Source organism: Gallinula chloropus, assembly GCF_964237585.1.
Source record: "Gallinula chloropus genome assembly, chromosome: 7".
NCBI lineage: Eukaryota > Metazoa > Chordata > Aves > Gruiformes > Rallidae > Gallinula > Gallinula chloropus.
In genome coordinates this window covers 29,239,837-29,253,199 of record NC_140092.1, presented here as the reverse complement: position 1 = coordinate 29,253,199, position 13,363 = coordinate 29,239,837, and positions in this window count along the sequence as shown.

Here is a 13,363-nt window from a genome sequence, read left to right as displayed (position 1 = left end):
CTTTCGCAAGGAAAACTGGATTTCAAAAAACCAAAATCCCTCATTGTTTTTCTCTAGCTGAAGAATGGATGTCAGCAGGTGAAATAGACCCTGAACCCAAGTGTCTGTCGTGTGTATTGTCCTTGCTTTGGCCTTTGGATGCTGTTTCAGTGTGGCATCTCTTGCCTCCCAGAGAGATAAAGCTGCGAGTGGAGCTGATGGACAGTATTTGTGTTCTGCTAAATAAACAGGCTCCTGAGGCCGTACGGACGTTTGGAGCAGGAATACTCGAGCAGGAGCTGCAGGGCTGGGACTCCGGCTCGGGTTCCCCGTGGCTGCCGGGACGCGCTCTGCACTCCAGAGCCCAGCAGCGGGCACGGCTCGTCCTGCTGCACAGCGCCTGTGCTGCGGCAGCGTGCTGCCAGAAGGAACTGTTCTCCTTTGCCCTCCCTTCCCAAAAGCCCCAGCCGTGCTTTGGGGCCACCACTCGAGGTCTGTGCATGCGAAATGCCGCTGCGAGGACCCAGCCTTTCTGCATCGCCTTTTGGTCTGGCTCTGCTGCTCACTCAGGGCTGAAAGCCTCCAGGGAAAGGTGAAGGGCTAGAGGTTGGCTACCAAGGAGATGGGAGGAATCATAGAATCATAGAATTGTAGGGGTTGGAAGGGACCTCAAGAGATCATCGGTCCCCCCTTAGTCTTCTCTTCTCAAGGCTGAAGAGTCCCAACTTACTCAGCCTTTCCTCACAGGGGAGATGTTCCAGGCCCCTAATCATCTTCATGGCCCTTCTTTGGACTCTTTCCAGGAGATCCCTGTCCTTTTTAAACCAAGGAGCCCAGAACTGGACAAAATACTCCAGGTCGGGCCTGACCAGGTGTCGTGGTTTCATCCTGGCTGAGGGCCAAGATCCACGCAGCTGCCTTTTCCTTAAAGGAAAAGAGCAGGTTAAAGGGAAGGGGGGGGGGGGGGGGGGGGGTGTGAGAAGTAAGGGAAGGGAAAAGGAAGAGGAAGGGGCAAATAACCCCAAAACCAAGAAATAAGAGGCCCGAGGGTTGGGATAAGGATAGTTTACTAAGGTGACAGAAAGATACAATGTAACAACGCTAACAGGACTTCAGAGCAAAAATCTATGAAGCTGTTGATACACAATGCAGTTTCTCACCAAACCCACAGCTCAGGCCGTGCCACCCAGAGCCGTCCCAGAACCCGACCGTCCCCCAAGAACCGCGCGTCCCGCAGCCGCCCCAGGCCTTCCTCCCGTCAGCCCCCGATATCCTGGGCAGGACGTAACTGGCGTGGAATACTCTCTTTGGTCAGTTGGGTCACCTGTCCTGGCTTCGCCCCTCCTTTCTCATGAAGAGCTGAGAAAGTCCTTGACTGTCTGACAGCAACTAGAAACATCAGGGTGTTACCAGCACTACTCCCATTTTAACTCCCAAACACAGCATTCCATCTGCTGCTACAAATGAATTTAACTCCATCCTGACCAAAACCAGGACACCAGGGCAGAGTAGAGGGGGAGGATCACCTCCTTTGACCTGCTGGCTATACTTCTCCGGATGCACCCCAGGATGCCATTGGCTCTCTTAGCCACCAGGGCACACTGCTGGCTCATGGCCAACCTGTCATCTACCAGGACCCCCAGGTCCTTCTCCACTGAGCTCTTCTCCAGCAGGTCATCCCCCAGCCACCTTCTGCTGCGGGAACTGGTGTGGGAGGGTGAAAGGAGCAGCAAGGATGCCGAAGGAGGGTTAGAAATGGGGAAATGAGGGAACAGCCTCCAGAGAGTGTTTCTCTCTTGCCACAGTTCTGGTTCCACTGATGAGGGTTTGGTTTCCTTATGCCTGAGTCCAGGGTGCTCTTGGTCCTAGGCTATTTGGCCATTTCACCCTACCCAGCCCTGCCTCTGGGGCACATGCTGCCGCAGGTGAATTGGGAAGTGCTCTCCTTTGCACCCTGCTGTTCCCCTCCCAGGAAGCAGCCCTGGCTGCTCTGGTGCCCCTGGGGACGGCCTGCACTTCATGGGAAAGGAGAATTATTTTTGCCTCCCTCGGGGCTGTAGCACAATCAGTGATATTTGCATCAACAGTAAGGTAAGGTTAGGAGTTTCTCACTGTTAACAGTGTGTGGACCTGTGAACTTGTCTCATTAGGAATATGTATAAAGCTGGGTCTTGTTACATCTACGTTTAGTGTCACACCCCCCCACCTCCCCCAAGAGTAAATATTACTGACTTTAAAAGTCTTTTCCTGAAGTATTGCCCCATTGTGGCAACAGCTGTTGAGCAGCAGCGAACCACACACAGCAACGCCGATTTACCGTGGATAAACCCGGGGGCACCCCAAGAAGCCTCATCCCGGCTGCCCGCGCAGCACCCTCCCTCCCTCCCTCCCTCCCTCCCCGCATCCCCGCCGTTCTTGTTCGGTCAGGGCAGCGGGGAGCGGGGTGGGTCCGGGACCCAGCCGAACCCAGCGGGAAAGGCGAAACCCGCCCCGTTCCCGCCCGCTGGGTTCGGCCTTTCCCGCTGGGTTCGGCGGCCGGGTGCTCGTGGCCGTTGCGCGGGCAGCCGGTTCGGCCGTTCAACGCTTCCCAACTCCCCGCTCCGTTTCCCGGGCCACGCGTCCTGCCCACCCGCCGCTCTGGCTCAGTCGTGCCTTGGGCCATGGCTGAGCCGGTCGGCACTGCGCGAGCGGGAGCGGAGACACGCACCGAGCGCCGGCAGCGGGAGGAGAAAAGGGCTCGGTAAGCCCCGCAGCCTCCGTCCTCTCACCCGCTGAGCCTGGGGGAGGAGACCGGAGGGGGAACCAGCCCAGGGGCCGGGCCGCCGGCCGCGCCCACGCACCTCCCTCCCTCCCTCGGGCTGCGGAGCCTGCGGTGGGGGGGCGGGGAGAGAGAGGAGAGAACCGCCCCTCGCTTCCCTGGGCTCTCCCTGCCCAGACAGGCGGCGGTAGAAGCCAATGGAGGGGCTGCCCCGCACACCCGTGGGAGGGGCGGCCGGGGCGGGCAGACGGCGGGGCAGCGCCGGGGGGCCCAGCCCAGTCCAGTCCAGCCCAGCCCGGTGCTGCCGAGGGACCTCTGCCCGCGGGAGGGGCAGCAACACCATGCGTGCGTGGCCGCCCCTGCCCCTCGCCCCCCGTTGCTTCCCCGGACTCTCCCTTCCCCAGACAGGCAGCGGTAGGAGCTACCGGAGGGGCTGCCCCGCACACCCGTGGGAGGGGCGGCCGGGCCGGGCCGGGCCAGCGGGAAGTTTGAACAGAAACAGGGCCTGGGAGCGAGCGTGGGGCGGCGGGTGGGGTGTGCGGGCAACGGGGTGTGCAGCGGGTGGAGGGGAGTCCCGGTGTAGGGCGTGTGGAGAAACGGGGATGTCTTCCCAGGTGTGAACTGGTGCCGGTGTCCCGGAGCTCCCAGTCACAGACGGTGGATGGTTGTGGGGTTGGAAGGGCCCTTAGAGATCCATCTTGTTCCGGCCCCCCTGCTCTGGGCAGCGATGGCCATGCCATGCCTGTGGCTTCTGTGTCCCTGAGGAGAGGGAGCGTCTGTGGAGAGAGACGCTGGCCGCAGCGGGAGCAGTTCCCAGCAGCCGTGCAGAGCACAGTGCCAGGGCAGGAAGGTGCCTGTGCAGGCGCTGCTGGCTGTCCCGGCACGATGGGAGCGGGAGACCCGGTTTCCCTCAGCGACCCCTGGCTGGGAAAAGCGGCCGAAGCGGTGCCAGGGAAAGCGCATCAGGTGCTTCAGCTGCTCTCCCGCTGCAAAGAGGTTTTTTCCAGCAGCGCTGGCTGGGACGGGCTGTAGGGTGTCAAAGGTGTTGCCAGGTCCCCTGCGGGAGTCCTTGCACGGAACTCTCAGCCGCAGGCTGCTCGTTATTTCTGTCCCCTGAGGTTTCCCATGGGAGAAAGAGGAAAAACTGCGGGTGTGGGTGGTGAAACCCCCGGGGAGAGTAACTCAGCGTTGTGCACAGGGGCATTGCCCCGCTGAAGGGCAGTGTGCGGCTTGTGGGGTGGGGGTAACCTGTGCAGAGTGAAAACAGCCAGTTCCATGTAAGCCGAAGCCATTTGTTTGGTGCTGGGATCAAGCGTAACACATGAAGCAGCATTAAGAGAAGGGAATTACCCCACTGTAGCGGGATAACTGGCGGTGCCTTGGCTGGGAGTAGTGGGGGATGCTCTGCAGTGGCTGTGTGTGTGTCTGAGATGATAGCGGGGGCACTGGGAAGGGGAAATCCAGCAATTAGCTCTGGAAGTTTGCTTGTGTGAAGCTCACCCAGGGTTGTAAATCCCTGTTCTGTGTCTTCTTTCCTCAGCCCTCAGCCGCCAGCGGAACATCCTGACTGGCAGGAACTGCAGAAGCTCCAACCAGCTGCCGCCCATGACAAAGGTAGTTCATAGCCCCAGTTCTTCTGAGGTTTGGCATCCCTTGGAAAACTGAGGGGTGTGTGAAACTGCAGCAGGGTTTGCAGCTTGGAATGAATTCCACTGCTTTGGGTGGGATTGAGGAGGTGGGCTCCCATGCACATGGCACTCCTAACCTCTCTGAAGTCACGCTGTCACGTGGCCTGCTTTTGTTGTTCAGATGACACCGTCTGTGGGTGTGAAGAGAAGGCTGAGGAGGTTCCTGCTGCGGTGAGGGTACCAGCCAGGAGAGCAAGGAAACGCCGGGCTTCGGGCAGCGATGCTGCTCCAGCAGCAGAGTCTGCGGGAGAGGTTAGCAGAGACTTTCCTGACCCTGTGCAGCCGTAGGCTCCTCTTTTCCCTTGACAGCAGGCGCCTCTTGTGTGTCAGACCAGAGCTGCCTCCATTTCTGGAAGTTTCTGCTGGCTTGGGCTGGTGTTGAGGTTAAACTCAGGGCGGTGCTTTGTTTGTTTCTGTTTCAGACTCAGGCCCTTTTCTCTGAGCCTCCAGTGAAAAGACTGAGAAGTTCTGTGCCGGGAGAAGAACTGGTGCAGACTGGTAAGACTGACGTCAGGCTGTGAGCTTGTTTCTCCTGCGCATTGACCTTTGGGGAAGCTCTTCACCATCACCTCATCAACCTCCTCAGTTCCCTTTTACAGTGGCTGATGGCTTACGCTCTTCTCTTGTAGACCAAATGCCTTGTGGGACTGCCTTGGGCAATGGAACACTCTCCCTTTGGCACAAGACAGCTCCTTGTGCGAGGTAAACCCCTTCTGTTTGCTTGGACTTTCTTCTCTGAAAGGTTTGCTTCCCATTTCCTTCCTGAACTTCCTCCATGCTGCCCAACATTTGTCTCTGTGTCTGCACAGGGATGTTTTTCCAAGGTTTCCTGGGCCGCTCTCCTAAGGGGGGTCTTCAGTAGCTTTTTATTTTACCTTCCACCCCTTCTAACTAGAGAAGATGCTTTTTTTTTATTCTGGGGACATGAATAGTAAGGTAAACATAAGGAATGCCAGGATTTTCTCTCTTCCTTTCCACCTCCCCTGGTCCTTCTTGCACAACTTAGAGGAAGGTTTCTCTTTTGGGTACACTAAGGGGACAAATTTGCCTCCAGCCCCTCTGGTCTGCCCGAGTTCAGAGCCGCCCAGCTGAGTATGAAGGGCTTCCACACGGACATGCCCGCTGTGTTTTGTGGTGATAGCAGTGCTGGATGTTTCTGTCCAGGGATTTGACAGTCTCGTTGTACTTTAGGTATTTTATTGCTTTGGCTGTGACTCCCCACTTACATGTAGACAGCTGTATAGGAATAAACTGTCTCCTTTCTGGTGCACATGTCGAGAAGAAATGCTGTGCTTATAAACATTGTGGTTCTTCTCTATTGTTTTTTCCTGCACCAAAGTGCTCTGGCCTCCTTGACTGCTCCAGCCTTCTCCAGTGCTTCATCCTTCCCTCCTGCTCTGGACTTGTCCCCCGATCCTATCTACTCTATTGCTCCAATAGACTCCGAAGTTAAAACACACCCCAGCCTGCCACCCTACTGCAGCGTGCCACCCTACAGCAGCCTGCCACCCTCCTGCAACCTGCCACCCTACTGCGGCCTGCCACCCTACACAGGTGTTCCATCCTCGCTCCATCTTCCAACCTTCTCCTGTAGACGAGTGCCAACTATTACCACCTGGATTTACACAAATATGGAGGAGATCCTTTTCCATCTGGCACACCAAAGACTGGTGAGTATCCCCGTGAGTCGTACCTGTCCCACTTGGTAGGTAGACTGTAGCTGCACCACACAGCAGGACGATGTAATGTCTGGTTGTCTGGACTTGTGGAGGGTGACACATTACTGCACCCCCTTAGGTGCCCGCTACTTAACTCAGGCTTGCGGTTACGGGGTGCTCTTTAGTCCTTTTTTCATGCTGTTGATGACTCTCTCTGTGACAGCAGAACTTCAGATCCATGTAAACTGGTGGTTGGAACACCATGTGTTGGAGGGCAGACACCTCGTTTTGTCCCAGCCCCCAGCTGGGGAACGTCCTCCGCTGAAAAGCTGCCGCAGGAAGATGGTGCAGGAAATAATCCACCAGCAGCTGCTGTGAGACGGGCACTACTGCAGTTACTCTGGGATCCCCTGACATTCTCTACAACCTGTTGTTGGCTTTGTTGTTCTGTTTTTGTTTTTCTGTTAGTTGTGAAAAGAGAACTATTTATTTATTTTATTACAATAAATATTTGAATTTTATATAAAAAGAGCCGTGCTGGCGTGAAGCTCTTTGTTTGGGAACGGGGTGGTGTTGACCCAATAAACAATATTTTAACAATTGTTTTGGAGTGGGGTTTTTTTAGGGGGGAAAATGGCTGATGGCTGTGGGAGGTGCCCGGCTCCTGGCAGCTGCGTGCCCTTGGACCACGTTTCCAGGGGATACAGGTGTGTCAAAGGGTGATGCAGCACCTGCATCACTGCCCCTTTGTGACCTCGTGGGCCTGGGGCTTGATGTTCCGCAAACCGGGCCAACGGAAGCCATTTGAGCTGAGCTGGCCTTCGGGAGAGCTTCGCTCCTGCTCCTGCGACTCGTACCCCTACTGTTTTCCAGTCATTTCTCATTTCCTGCCCACCCCCCCTCAACTTTCATCCTCTTTCAAGGGTAACTATACTTTGATGTGCAGGGCCGATCACAGAGTAGGTAGATAGGGGGTCAAAGTCTAGGCTGGCCTGTACCTTCTGAGCTCAGGATCCTGTGACAGGGACAGCAAGGCTATCAGCCTGCAGCTCTGCAGCGGTTACAAGTACCACTGAAACAATTTGGATGGCTCCTGCTGACTTGTGGGCTACGTTTCCACGTCTTTTGCATCATTTGCAGGAGACAGACGTAGTCCTTTGCTTTCAGGTGGCACCATTCGACCCGATCTTCTCTTTCTGGATCTGACATCCTTTGTCATCGAAAGCTTTATCCTTTGTTCCTGAGAGGAGTGATGGCTGACATGGGGAACAACTCCTGTGAGTAATGGCTTCACCAGCAGCCTTGGACTTTTGGAATCCCCAAAGGCCACAGACGTGGCTGATGCTCCAACCCTGAATGTTGACGTCCTGACAACCGAGAGTGAATTCTGGGGTGTTTCTTGGTAGCAGCCAAACTTACCCAGGGGTTTGGGTTAGACACAGGGCAAGGCATTTTAATCACATCTCAGCCAGTGGTACAAGACTTTGAACAGGGGCATTGCTCGTAGAATGACCTGGTATGGGTAGGGTTACTCTCTGTGCTAGGCACTTGTTTTCATCAAGTTACAGTCAGGGAGAGGGAACAGCAGGTAGCCCAAGGCACAGCAATCAGCACGGGTTTTCTGGATTTTCAATGAAGTCAGGAGGGCAACGGGCTACTTTCCAAAACTCTCTGTGCACCAGCTAATTCCAATGGCAGTGTTGGGCTTCCTCTGATGTTTGTGTCTTGGAGGCATGAGCTGGTTGTCCTGGGCGCTCCTGGACAGAACTTGACAAGCAGCACGCTCTTCAAATGTCCTTTCCCTGCAGCCAGTGCCGAGGGAATGGCTCCGTCCCAAGGGGCCCCCTTCCCCCCAGAGAAGCTCTGCATGGAGTGGCAGCAGCAACGGGACGCCGGAGCGGGACTCCACAACCTGGGCAATACCTGCTTCCTCAACTCCATCCTGCAGTGCCTGACATACACACCCCCTCTGGCCAACTACCTGCTCTCTGGGGAGCACACCCGGCTGTGTGAGTGCTTTTTAGGAACATCTCCTTGGAAACCTTGTCAGGCGCTTCCCAGATTGCCGGGATCTGGAACTTGATTTAGGAGAAAAGCAGCCCTTCTTTGTCAAGCCCCCCAAGTGGCTGCTCTCTGAACACAAGCCCAGAAGCCGCTTGTGTCGAGGGGTGTGCGTCGGTCAGAAAGGCCCCTCTTACTAGTCCCTGTTCCTGCAAGTTTCCAGCCCCCTGGGCTCATGGCACAGAAAACTTCTGTCCCTTGAGCATCCCTCTGCAGAGAGCTTTTCTGTGCACCAGAATGTCCCGGGCTCGTTGGGATGCTGTCAGTTTGGGAGGAGTGGGGGATCTTATAAGTCCAAGACCTCCACTGGGCTGTCCATCGCCATGGCTATTTTGCTAACCTGAGAAACTCGCTTCCCTCCCTCTTCAGGTGTCCAGCAAGGCTTCTGCATGATGTGTATAATGGAAGCTCATGTGAACGAGGTCCTGCACGCCTCAGGCAGTGCCATCAAGCCGAGTGCTGTCGTCAGTGCCCTCACACGTAAGAGATTTCAGAGCCTTCTTCAGGTTTTCCGCCTCTCCCATAGGAGAGAGCTGCCAAGTGTTTCTTTTGTAGGAATAGGAGAACATTTCAAGCTTGGGAAGCAGGAAGACGCCCACGAGTTCTTGCGCTACACTGTCGATGCCATGCAGAGAGCTTGTCTGAGTGGAAGCAGGGAGTAAGCACAAGCACATTCTCTCCTCTATGTTCCCAAGCCCTTTGGATTCCCTGATGTCCTCCCATCAAGGAAAACCTATGCCCAGGGCTTTCAGAGAAAGCAAAAAGCTCTTGGAGGACATAACTCTCTGCCTTACCGCTTTGTTCCAGCTTGGACTTGTCTTTGCAAGCAACCACCGTTGTGCACCAAATATTCGGGGGCTCGCTGAGATCCAGAGGTACTTCTTTCCATAACTGCCCTTGGAATTGTCTGTGCTCTTCTGCCTGCCTTTGAACAACAGCTGATGGTGTGACTGGCGCTGGTATGACCAGCGTAAGCCATCCCAGTCAGTTGACTGCCCCTGTCACTCAGCCTTTTGATTTGCGTTCCAGTCACGTGCTTGAGCTGCAAAGCGGTTTCTGATTCCTACGAGCCCTTCCTGGATGTGCTCCTGGATATAAAGGTAAGAGGGTTTGTTGAACTGTGATTCAAGGTGTCCCAAGGCCCCTGTAGCTTTCCAGAATCCACGCAGATGACTTGGAAACAAGTAGTGCAAATGCAAGGGAGCTTGCTGGTGGTGGGTGGGAAGCGGAATGGACGGTGTCCTGAGGAGGCCGTGGCACTGCACTCCCTGGAGGTGCTGGCTTTCATCTGGACAAGCGTGCATTATCCTCCCTGCACCCTCAGTGACCTCTCATCCTTCTTCCCTTTGCCCTCAACACCCATCTGGCTCCTGGGCTGATGGGTTGTGGGTTTGTTTCCCCATTGCTCATGACCCTGCACACGACAGGCAGCTGAACTGAGCGGTGCCACAGAGAGGGTGCTCTTGAGGGCCCCAGGAATGCCTGGGAATTGTGTGAAGCCTTCAGCAGAATACGCCCTCTCTGCCTCCTCCTGGGCCCTGCTTGTCGACTCCCTAGGGAGCATATGGGTGAGTGAGGGCATTTCCCACTGCTCAGTGCTCTCCCTTCTCGTTCCTCCAGGCAACAGACTCTGTCACTGCAGCTCTGAAGGGCTTTGTGGCACCCGAGCAGTTGGAGGGCGAGAACTGCTTGCAATGTCGCACGTAAGACCATTAGGAACAATGTCTTAAGACTAGATCCTGCATGAAGGTGCTGTGTGTCACGGAGCAGAAGTCCTCTTTGCACAGAGGATGAGTGCACAAGAAGGAGCCGTGGCTTGAGACCTGGCTCTGTGCTTGGTTTGCAGGTGTGACAAGAGGGTTCCTGCCTCCAAGGGGCTGACTGTCCATCCCGCGCCCAAGGTCCTCACCCTGTGCCTGAAAAGGTTTGAAGAGCTCACCGGCAGGAAGATGGAGAAGGTGTGTACCCAGCTGGAGCGCAGCTTGCTCCTCCCGGAGCAGGAGATTCCCAAAAGCAGTGTGCTCTTCCACCAGTTTGTGTTCCTTTCTGGGGAGGGGAGAGGAGAGTTCTGGGGGAAAGACAAACGCGTGTTCTGCTCTGACAGGGACAGGGCTGCTTTGGCTGAGAGCCATTTCCTGCCAGCCAAAGCTTTACGTGTTGCTTTCGGGCACAGCCAAGTGCTCAGGAGCCCAAAAGGTGTCTGTAGACACCTCACCTCTAGCGCCTGGCCTTGGCAGGCTCTCTCAGAAAATCTTGCAGCATCATCTCTGAGCACTCTCAGTCTCTCCTTGGTAGGTTGTGGAGTATCCTGAGCACTTGGATCTTCGGCCATACACATCGCAGACTGCTGAAGAGCCGCTCCTCTACTCTCTCTATGCTGTCCTGCTGCACAAAGGTGCCAGCTGCCATGCCGGACACTATCTCTGCTACATAAAGGTAAAGAGCAGCTTCCTTCCTAGCAAGGGAACCAGGCTGCAGGGTTACTGGCAGCCACGGCTTTGGGTGAGGTCTGGTGTATGCTTGGCTCCCTAGTTTTCTGCCCGTGCTTTTGTGGAGCAGCCACGCAGCTCATCTCCAGATGCCGCTGCCTTTCTTTGCAGGCCAGCAATGGACTGTGGTATGAGATGGATGACGCGTCTGTGGAACGCTGCAGCATCAATGCAGTTTGCAGGAAGGAGGCCTATTTGCTGTTCTACGTCAGGTAAGAACCAGCATTCAAATAGCCTCAGAAAAAGTTTCCTTTGTTTGTGGTTTTGCAGTTTTTCTTCCCATCCTCCTCAGCGTTTCTCCTTCTGCCACAGGAGACCGTTACTGCCTGCATCACTCAGTGCTGTAAAACCTGAACTACCCCACATCAACTCTTATCCTTCCTTGCTGGGCTTTAGGCTAACTGCTGTTTGTCTGCTCTCTGAAGCTGGCCTATGTAGAGAAGAGGACTTAAAGGGAGTCTCCAGGCCAGATGACGCGGGACTCGTTATCAGGGCGTGTAGCGATAGGACGAGGGGGAATGCTCTGAAACCTAAAGGAGGGAGCTTTAGTTTCGATCTGAGGAAGAAATTCTTTTCTGTGAGGGCATTGAGGCTCTGGCAGAGGTTGCCTAGAGAGGCGGCGGATGCCCCTGGCTCCCTGGAAGTCTTCAAGGCCTGGATGGATGGGGCGCTGGGCAACCTGGTCAAGTGGAGAGCATCCCTGCCTGTAGCAGTGGCTGGGGGGAGTAAAACTCGGAGATCTTTAAGGTCCCTTCCAAGCCAAGTCATGATAGAATGTGCTCTAAGCAAACACCTGAAGGCCAAAGGAGGCTGCAAGAGCAGCCCTAACTGGGGCTCACTTGGCTTCTTTTCTCCAGGAAGTTTGATTTGAAAACCGGAGACAAGGCTGCTTCCTCACCAGCGTCACCATCTGCCCAGTCCCTCCTCGGTCAGCAGGGAGGCGACTGCAAGCAGGCGGATGCTGTGGCACCAGTGGGTCTGCCTCCAAGGACTGAGGTAACAGCAGAGGGTGGCTTAGGGTGCCAGAGGGACAGGGGATGGATTTCTTTCTGGGACTGACATTGCTGTCTTTGCCCTCCCACATGGCAGCTTTCTTCAGAGCCGCAGGGCTGCTCCTTCTCCAAGCGTGGAGCGAGCCCTTCCTCCCGATGCCAGAGGAAAAGGCTCAGGGAGGGGACTCAGAGCACAGCCCCACAGAGGGGCAGTGATGTCTGCAGCTGCTCCCTTACCACCGACTATGACACCTCAGCTGGCAAGAGGAGGAGAACTCTGCCACATCTCTACCAAGACCCAAAGGCTGATGGCGCTCCAGGGCCCTCCAGTGCCAGCTCCAAGCAGGTTCCCACAACCACGGCTGCTCCGAAGCAAAGCACGCCCAGGCAGAGGGAGCAAAGCAGACTCCCGCAGCAGGGCAGCCAGGTCCGTGGCTGGTTAATGGGTACCACCAGCTATGAGGCCTCAGCTAGGAGGAAAAGGACGAGAAGTGTGCTTTTAAATGGTGACCCCACTCTCCGGGATAACACAGCATCTGGGCCTTCCAGTGCCATCTCCCATCTGGCTACTGCACCAGGGACTGCCCAGCAGGACAGTGTGCAGAGGCGGAGGTGGCGGAGCAGATCCCCGCAGCGGGACAATGAACTCCATAGCTGGTTCATGGGTACCACCAGCTATGAGGCCCCAGATGGGAGGAAAAGGAGGGGAACTGTGCTTTTAACTGGTGACCCCACTCCCTGGGATAATGGAGCATCTGGGCCCCCCAATGCTATCTCCCATCTGGCTCATCCACCGGGGACTGCCCAGCAGCACCGTGTTCAGAGGCGGAGGCGGCGGAGCAGGTCCCTGCAGCGGGATGATGAACTCCATTGCTCCTTCACGGGTACCACCAGCTATGAGGATTCCACTGGGAGGAAGAGGAGGAGAACTGTGTTTTTAAGTGGTCACCCCACTCCCTCAGATACTGGAGAATCTGGGCCCTCCAGTGCCATCTCCCATCTGGCTCTTCCACCTGGGATTGCCCAGCAGCACAGCGTGCAGAGGCGGAGGTGGCGGAGCAGGTCCCGGCAGCGGGACAATGACCTCCATAGTTGGTTCATGGATACCACCAGCCATAAGGCCTCAGATGGGAGGAAAAGGAGGAGAACTGTGCTTTTCAATGGTCACCACACTCCCTGGTGTAATGGAGCATCTGGGCCCTCCAGTGCCATCTCCCATCTGGCTCATCTACCGGGGACTGCCCAGCAGCACCGTGTGCAGAGGCGGAGGCGGCGGAGCAGATCCCTGCAGCGGGACAATGAACTCCATAGCTGGTTCATTGGTACCACCAGCTATGAGACCTCAGATGGGAGAAAGAGGAGGAGAACTGTGTTTTTCAGTGGTCACCCCACTCCCTCAGATACTGGAGCATCTGGGCCCTCCAGTGCCATCTCCCATCTGGCTCTTCCACCTGGGAATGCCCAGCAGCACAGTGTGCAGAGGCAGAGGTGGCGGAGCAGGTCCCGGCAGCGGGACAATGACCTTTATAGTTGGTTCATGGATACCACCAGCTATAAGGCTTCTACTGGGAGGAAGAGGAGGAGAACTGTGTTATTCAGTGGTCACCCCATTCCCTGGGATACCACAGCATCTGGGATCCCCAGTGCCATGTCCCATCTGGCTCTTCCACTAGGGAATGCCCAGCAGCACAGTGTGCAGAGGCGGAGGCGGCGGATCAGGTGCCTGCAGCGGGATGAT